Genomic DNA, 9,342 nt, shown 5'->3' with positions numbered 1-9,342 from the left:
CATGATAACCACTACAAAGGGGACGATATCGAAGATTAACTCCTCGCTTCGGAAGTTGTCCGGTGATCCGAAGACCACTTCCGGTGTGATTGAGCCTGTGCAACAGGCTTCTACACCTGGTATGACACCTTTAAAAGGTGTTTTTGGTGGGTTTGATCCTTGAGGGATCGATGCCCATTTTGCGCACTGTATCCTGATAGAGAAGGTTCAGTCTGCTACCACCGTCCATAAGGACTCTTGTAAGGTGGAATCCGTCAATGATGGGGTCAAGGACCAACGCAGCCGAATCGCCATGACGGATATTGGTCGGATGGTCCCTGTGATCGAACGTGATCGGACAAGAAGACCATGGGTTGAACTTTGGGGCGCCTGGCTCCATCGCATAGACGTCCCTTAGTGCACGCTTCCGTTCCCGCTTGGGAATATGGGTTGCGTATATCATGTTTACCGTTTTCACTTGGGGAGGAAATTTCTTCTGTCCTCCTGTGTTCGGCGGCCGGGGCTCCTCGTCGTCATCGCTATGTAGCCCCGTTTCCTTGTTTTCGGCATTCAGCTTGCCGGCCTGTTTAAACACCCAACATTCTCTGTTGGTGTGGTTTGCTGGTTTATCGGGGGTGCCGTGAATTTGACACGAGCGATCGAGTATGCGGTCCAGACTGGACGGGCCCGGGTTGTTTCTTTTGAATGGCTTTTTCCGCTGTCCGGACTTAGAGCCATTGAATCTGGCATTGACTGCCGTGTCTTCGGCGTTATCGCCGTTGTTGCGACGCTTGCGACTGTTGCGTTGGGGCTTGCCGTTGCTATCTCTGGCATCTGAAGTACCAGGATTTCTTGATGTGCTGTTGCTACGAGCCAGCCAGCTGTCCTCGCCCACACAAAAGCGGGTCATGAGTATCGTGAGGGCTGCCATGGACTTCGACTTCTCTTGGCCGAGGTGTCGGCGAGCCACTCGTCGCGGATGTTATGCTTAAAGGCCGCTAGGGCTTCGGCATCCGGACAGTCGACAATTTGGTTCTTTTTAGTTAGGAACCTACTCCAGAATTTCCTGGCTGACTCTCCGGGCTGTTGGGTTATGTGACTTAAGTCATGAGCATCCGGAGGTCGCACATAAGTGCCCTGGAAGTTGTCAAGGAATGCGTCTTCCAAGTTAGCCCAACTGCCAATGGAGTTTGCTGGCAGGCTATTCAGCCAATGTCGAGCTGGTCCTCTAAGTTTTAGTGGGAGGTACTTGATGGCATGTAGATCATCGCCGCGAGCCATGTGAATGTGGAGAAGGAAATATTTGATCCATACCGTGGGGTCTGTTGTACCATCATATGATTCAATGTTCACGGGCTTAAACCCTTCTGGGAATTCATGATCCATTACTTCATCAGTGAAGCATAGGGGGTGTGCGGCGCCTCTATGTCAGGCTACATCATGACGCAGTTCAAATGAGTCTGGTCTGTTGTAGTCGGCCCGGCCGGATTTGCTTTTAGTATATCCGACGTGACGGTCATCGTCACTCGTTGGGGCGCGCCCCCGTGATCCATAGATCGATCTTGACTGTCCTGCTTTGTTTTCCAATATGTCTCGCAGGTCCTGCGTGTAGCCCCGGGTGAGGGAGTCCTGGATTAGGGGGTATCCGGATAGCCGGACTATATACTTTGGCCGGACTGTTGGACTATGAAGATACAAGATTGAAGACTTCGTCCCGTGTCCGGATGGGACTCTCCTTTGCGTGGAAGGTAAGCTTGGCGATTCAGATGTTAGATCTCCTTCTCTGTAACCGACTCTGTGTAACTCTAGCCCCCTCCGGTGTCTATATAAACCGGAGGGTTTAGTCCGTAGGACAAGAACAATCATAATCATAGGCTAGCTCTTAGGGTTTAGCCTCTACGATCTCATGGTAGATCAACTCTTGTAATACTAATATCATCAAGATCAATCAAGCAGGAAGTAGGGTATTACCTCCATCGAGAGGGCCCAAACCTGGGTAAACATCGTGTCCCCAGTATCCTATTACCGTTAGCCTTAGACGCACAGTTCGGGACCCCCTACCCGAGATCTGCCGGTTTTGACACCGACATTGGTGCTTTCATTGAGAGTTCCACTGTGTCGCCGCAATAAGGCTTGATGGCTCGTCTCGTTGTCAAAAGCAACATCACCTCTAGGGGAGCCCTGGCTCTAGGCCAAACTCTCCAGCTGGGCGGCTTCGTCATGACCACCCAATCGGTTGTCGCGCCGACGATGACCTCTCAAGTCACCAAGAACAACCTCCATGTCGATTCAGAACTTGCCGAACAGATGGTTCCGATGGAGCTCTCCTCCCTTAATGAGCTCTTGGATCGCATTGCCGCTCTGGGTGTCACTATAGACTATGATCGGATTGGGCTTAAACCCGACCAAAGGGAGATTAACTCTCCGCTGGTTACCCATGAGATAGCGGTCGTGGAAGAGCAACGCATGGATTCTCCCTCTATTTTGAGGACGAACTATGTACGGATTTCCGAGCTCTCCAAGCCGGATACCCGTTCGCGGGAGGACATGACCCAAACCCCGAACTTAGAATCGTGTGGTGGACCAGAAAAATTGGGCAACATCCCGGAGCACGGGCCGCAAAGCTCGGAAGCTTCTCTACCCCTGGGTCCCATATCAGACAAGAGCCCCAAGAGACAGTACATCATTACTGGGCCAGATTCCTCCTTGTGATAAACAAGGTCAAGGAGTGTCGCGAGGAAGACGCAATCTCATTCTTTTGCAAAAATTGCACAGACAAAGGGATCCTAAATGCTATAAGTCGCCGTGACATAGTACACTTTGCTGACTTAGCAGCCATAGTACGGAAGTACTGCGCGATGGAAAGCGCCTGGAAAACCCAAACAAACTTCTGGGATAATCCGCTTCTCACTAAACCCTTCGTCCGAACTAAAAGGGTAAACTCTCGTAAGTCACCCGATTCAATTACCAAAAAACCAAAGCCCGCTGCAGGGCGTGGAACCGTATTGGAGGAATGGCTCAATGGGCCGTGCAAAATTCACAGCACACCAGATACCATGCCAACACATAGCCTTAGAGCATGTTGGATGCTCCGGCAGGTAGCGAAAAGCGGCGAGGATCTCCTCATCAACCATACAACAGAGCAACATCCCGCCAAGAATAATAATGTGATACTGACAATCTTCGAGACTTTCGCCTCAAATAATAGGCGCAAGCGAGCTCTCCGCAGTCTCGCCGAAGTTTGCCACGTGGCAACAATAAATCCGTGGAACGACACGGCTATAACCTTCAATGCCAGTGACAAGCCTCAATTCCGAACAGTTCGGGCACCAGCCGCTTTGGTCCTTAGTCCAATTGTGGATGGCTTCCGGCTCACTAAAGTGCTCATGGACGGCGGAAGCGGATTAAACCTCATCTATGAGGAAACCCTCAACAAGATGGAAATTGACAAAAGCTGCATTGAGCAAAGCAGCACGATCTTCAGGGGAATCATCCCTAGTCGAGAGGCACGATGTGCGGGAAAAATCACATTGGACGTGGTATTCGGCATGCCGGAGAATTACAGGTCCGAAGAAATCACATTCCAAGTGGCCCCGTTCAGCAGCGGATACCACGCCCTCTTAGGGCGGGACGCATTCACGAGCTTTCAAGCTGTACCCCATTACGGGTACATGAAGCTCAAAATGCCCGGGCCCAATGGAATCATCACTCTAGCTAGTGATCCGGATGTCGCACTCCGCGCCGAAAATAAAACCACCGCTCTGGCCCTGGAGGCATTATCCGAAGCCTTCGCGGCCGAAGAACTAACAACGCTACATGCCACAGTGGACAGGGACGACGTGATACTCGACAAGTGACCCAAGTTCACCTCTTTCAAGCCCGTGGACGAGATAGTCAAATTCCAGGTCCACCCAACGGACCCCACAAAGACAGCTTCCATTGGGACACAGTTGAACCCCACAATGGATGCCGCATTGCGAGATTTCCTATGAGAGAATTGGGACATTTTTGCCTGGCATCCTTCAGACATGCCGGGCATCCCATGCAGGCTGGCCGAACACAGCCTCAATATACTGAAAGGATACAAGCCAGTCAAGCAGACTCTTAGGCACTTCTCAGAGCCTAAGCGACAAGCCATGGGAGAAGAGCTAGCAAGCTACTCGAGGCCGGATTCATCAGAGATATAAAACATCCGGGTTGGCAGCAAACCTGGTAATGGTACCGAAGAAGGACAAATCCTAGCTCCTATGTGTCGATTTCAAAGACCTCAATAAGGCTTGCCCTAAGGACCCCTTCCCCCTCCCTCGCATTGACCAAATTATTGACGCCACTGCAGGACACGACTCACTGTGTTTCCACGACGCATACTCTGGATACCATCAGATAAAGATGGTGGAATCTGACCAAGCCGCAACGGCCTTCATAACGCCATATGGCCCCTTCTGTTTCAACATTATGCCTTTCGGGCTCAAAAACGCCGGCGCAACCTATCAACGCATGATTCAAACATGCCTGGAGAAGCAAATCGGCAAAACAGTGGAGGCATACGTGGATGACGTGGTCATCAAAACAAGACACGTCGAAACTTTAATAGATGACTTGAGACTCACGTTCGACAACCTCCGAACATACGACATCAAGATCAACCTAGAAAAATGTGTCTTCGGCGTACCCTCTGGGAAGATGCTAGGCTTCATCGTCTCCAATAGAGGAATCGAAGCAAATCCGGCAAAAATCCGAGCTTTGTCACAGTTGGCTATCCCAACAGACCTCGAGCAGATCCAGAAACTAACTGGATGTGTGGTCTCCTTAATCCGCTTTATCTCCCAATTAGGAGAAAAGGCACTACCTCTTTATCGCCTTCTTCGACGCACCGAACACTTCGAGTGGACAGATGCAGCCACGGCCGGACTGGAAGAGATAAAAGCCCTATTGGCCAGCAATCCAGTCCTAACCGCGCCAAATATTGGCAAACCTATGCTATTATACATAGCTGCGACACACCAGGTTGTAAGCGCAGTGCTCGTCGTTGAACGATAAGCAGACGGACACAAGTTCCTGCTCCAAAAGCCGGTATATTACGTGTCCACTGTCCTCACTCCATGCAAATCGCGATATCCACACTATCAAAAGATAGCATACGCGGTCTTCATGGCATCCCGGAAGCTACGACACTACTTCCAAGAGTGTTTGATTACAGTGGCCTCCGAAGTACCACTCAACGACATATAAATAACCGCGATGCCACAGGCTGGATTGCCGAATGGGCTATCGAGCTCCTTCCATTCAACGTAACATACACACCATGGCGAGCCATCAAATCGCAAGTACTGGCTGACTTTGTTGCCGAATGGAAAGAAGCCGAACTCCCTAAAGAGTACGACGCATACTCTAATTGGATCATGCACTTCGACAGCTCTAAAATATTGCCCGGATTGGGAGCGGGTGTTGTCCTGACTTCCCCCACCGGAGACACGGTCCAATACGTACTCCAAATATTATACACAGACTCCAACAATGCAGCTGAATACGAGGCTCTGTTGCATGGTCTTCAGATGGCAGTCTCCATGGGCATCCAACACCTCGAAGTGCGTGGGGACTCGAACCTCGCAATATCTCAAATAAATGGAGACTTTGATGCCAAGGATCCGAAAATGGCGGCTTACCGTAATGTCGTCCTCAAAATGTCGGCTCGGTTCGAGGGGCTCGAATTCCACCATGTGGTCAGAGAAAATAATTAAGCGGTGGATATCCTCGCCCGCATCGGCGCTAAACACGACCCCGTCTGTCGGCGTTCTGGGAACGGGGGTCCCCAGACTTGCCTGCCTGCGGTGTGGCTCAAGTGGGGGCCCAATGCATCCCTGCTTCATCAGCTCAAGCTCAAGACCCTTGCGAGGGGCCAAGCCTCGCGGGGCGGACAACAAGGAGCTTCCTCAGGAGCAGCCTCCTCAGGCAGGCTCACGAGGAGGCGGAGAGATCAAGGCAGGGCACCTCCTGAGGGGCCCGTGACGCAAGCCATGACGATCGGAGGCCAGACGGGCGCCGGCCAATGTAGTGTCCTTGTTTCCCTTTCGGTGCTAAGGGGGCAAGCACAGGCCAAGGCATCAGGCAAAGGTTACCATTTCGGTGCAACAAGACCAAGACCAGCAGAACGGCAGGATGGAGGTCCTCGCGGAGCCCAGGGCGGCGTCACCGTCAGAGCCTTTGGCAGCCGAAGACCAACTTTAGTCAGGATAAGTGTACCAGATGTTCCCCTTCAAAATGGCCAATTGTTGGCGCCCTTACCGCTCATTATTTGGGGAGAGGCCCAGGGCCTTGCTCTATAAATAGGACTAGCCACCACAAGGTAGAGGCATCTAGAGACCAACTAGAAAGAGAGAGAGAAAGGCGAGTGAACTCACCCAAGAAGTTCATCGCACCAGCTCAAGAACAGCCCCTCGCGAGGCTGTTCCCCCTTTGTACTATTCATCATCAGCCCCTGAGGCAATCCACCACACCACACACTGGAGTAGGGTATTACACCACAACGGTGGCCTGAACCAATATAAATCTCGTGTCCTCTGTGTGTTCATCTTTCTCGCTTAGATCTTTGCGAGACTTCGAGACGTGAGCTGGTAGGGAAGAGATCTTCGCACGCACCCCAGTGTTCGAACCTCAAGGGTCTGCCAGAACCCAAAATCCGACATTTGGCGTGCCAGGTAGGGGTGCACCGGAATCTTTCTTCCGCTGGTCGCGTGTGATCTTCCGTCGTGTCCATGTCTGACGCTCGCCGAGCCCGCGCCGAGCGTCGGGCTGCTCTCACCGCTCGCGTCGCCCAGACGGTGCCCATCGGCGGACGCCCCCATCGTTCCCCGTTGCCTGCTGCCAACGCCACCACCGGCCCGGTGGGGAACAAGCAGCAGGCCTCATCCCTGCATTCTTCGGTGCGGCGCGATGGCCGCACCGCCACCCCATCACTGACTCCAGCCGGTTTGTCGTCCCATGCCCGTCGCGCCCCCACGGACGCGCACGCCGCGCTGCTCCTGGCACGTGAGCTCCTGCACTACCGCCCCGTCGACGACCTCTACGAGGACTGGCTCGCCCGCATCACCGAGCTCGTCAGTGCCGCAGGGGGCTCTCCCATGCTGTCCCTCTCGCTGCCTCGCCCTCCATCCTGCACGGGAGGCAAGGAGCAGGAGGTGCCTCCACCACCTCCTCCCCAAGAAGGCGCCCTAGCTTCAAGGCGCGCGGCCCCAGGTCGAGACCCGCCACGTCCGATGCCTGCGTGGCAAGAAAGGAGCTGCCAAGATATCCCTCGCCCCCAAGAAGGTGCTCGCGTGCTCCCAGCGCCGATGCGCCATGACCGCATCCCTGCACCGCCATGTCAAGACCCAGCGTTGCTCCAAGCAGCGGCGCGCGGGAATCCCCAGGAGCAAGCCCCACCTCAGCGGAGAGCTCCGGTGGCCACTGCAGGCTGTCGTGCTTTCACCTCCGAGCTGCGTAGTGTCGCATGGCCAGGCAAGTTCAAGCCCGACCTGCCTCCACGCTACGATGGCACTGCGGACCCCACGGAGTTCCTCCAGCTCTACGAGCTGGGCATCAAGGCCGCCAACGGGGATGAGAAAGTCATGGCGAATTGGTTTCCCATGGCTCTCAAGGACGGTGCCCGCACCTGGCTCCTGAACCTGGCTCCAGGCACGATCTCCTCCTGGGACGAGATGCGCACCCGCTTCATCGCCAACTTCCAAGGTACTCGCGACCGGCCCCCGGCTATGAGCGACCTACGCCGCATCAAGCAACAGCCGGGAGAGACCCTGCAGAAGTACATCCAGCGCTTCAACAATGCCTGCCTCAAGATCCCCAGGGTGACTGAGGAGGCCATCATCTCAGCCTTCTCCGATGGCGTGCACGACATCAAGATGAAAGAGGAGCTAGCGATCCATGAAGACCTGTGCACATCGGTGGAGCTGTTCAACCTGGCTACCAAGTGCGCCAGGGCTGAGGAAGGGCGCCTCTCCCTCCTCGAGCTCCCGGCTACCGACCTAGAAGAGAAGAAGCCCAAGGTCAAGGACGTGAAGCGCAAGGGGGCTGCTGTGCTCGCAGCAGAGCCGGACACCAAGCGAGGCAGGGATCAGCCTGAGTCATCTAAGGGCAGCCGGTACTGCATGTACCATGACCTCCACACCCGCAACACCAATGAATGTCAGGAGCTCAGGGCCGTGCGAGATGGGCGTATCGGTTGACGCCTCGACCGCAGCGACCGAAGCTATGGCCGAGGAAGAGGAAGAGGTGGAGGATGATGGGAAGACCGTGGCCCTCGCCAAGGGTGGCGTGACCGACCTCACGAGGACCGCTGGCAGGACCAGCCTCGCGAGGTAGGTTGGAGGGATCAGCCTCGCGAGGACCACCCTCAAGGCAACGCAGGCCTCCCTCCTCTGCCACCGCCGCCAAGGTGGAATGAATACCATCACCAGGACGAGGGGGCTGGGGGCTTCCAGGAGCCGCGCGCAATCGCCTGCATCCTGGGCGGCGCTCAGGCCCCAGCCTCTCAGCGCATCTTCAAGCAGTTTGCTCGCGAGGTGAATGCGGTCCTCCCCAAGCTTGAGGCCACACGCCCTCTCAGGTGGTCTGCGCGCGCTATCACGTTCAGCTCAGCGGATCAGCTCAAGTGTGCAGCAACGGCTGGAGTTCTTCCGATGCTCTGTTCCCCAGTCATCAGCAATGTGCAAGTCACCAGGACCCTCATCGACGGTGGAGCTAGGCTCAACGTCCTGTCCGTCGAGACGTTCAACAATCTCCAAGTGCCATACGATCAGCTTCAGCCAACCAAGCCTTTCTCAGGAGTCACTGATGGTTCAACTGTTCTGGTAGGGCTAGTTCGTCTTCCCGTCACCTTTGGGCAGCGCAACAATTACCGCACCGAGCTCATTGACTTCGACGTCACCCACATTCTCCTGCCATACAATGCCATCCTCGGGTATCCAGCCTTGGCCAAATTCATGGTAGTGACTCACCATGGCTACAATGTCCTCAAGATGCCAGAAAGCGGTGGAATCATCACAGTGCCTTGCGAGGAGAGGGATGCAGTGTGCTCTCTTGAGCGTGCCTTCCAGGCCGCGGCAACCGAGGACCCAGATCACAGGAGCGGGAGGCTCCCTGAGGCGGTCCCTAAAAAGAAGAAGGCTTCACCTGGCCCAAGTGCTCACGGGCAGGCGCCTCCGGGGGCGCCGCGTCAGGACCCGCGCCTGTTCAAGGGGCGCCACCCTCTGTCGCATAGGAAGGCACGCCCGGTGCCCTCCTCGGGCAGGGCTCGGGGGCTCCCTCTTGGAGGGCCACCGACCTCGCCAAGGTCACGAGGGAGGCGCTCGGGCACCACTTGGAGGC

This window comes from Triticum aestivum, chromosome 1B (assembly GCF_018294505.1).
Source record: "Triticum aestivum cultivar Chinese Spring chromosome 1B, IWGSC CS RefSeq v2.1, whole genome shotgun sequence".
Classification (NCBI taxonomy): Eukaryota; Viridiplantae; Streptophyta; class Magnoliopsida; order Poales; family Poaceae; genus Triticum; species Triticum aestivum.
Note: the sequence above shows the minus strand (reverse complement) of the source record.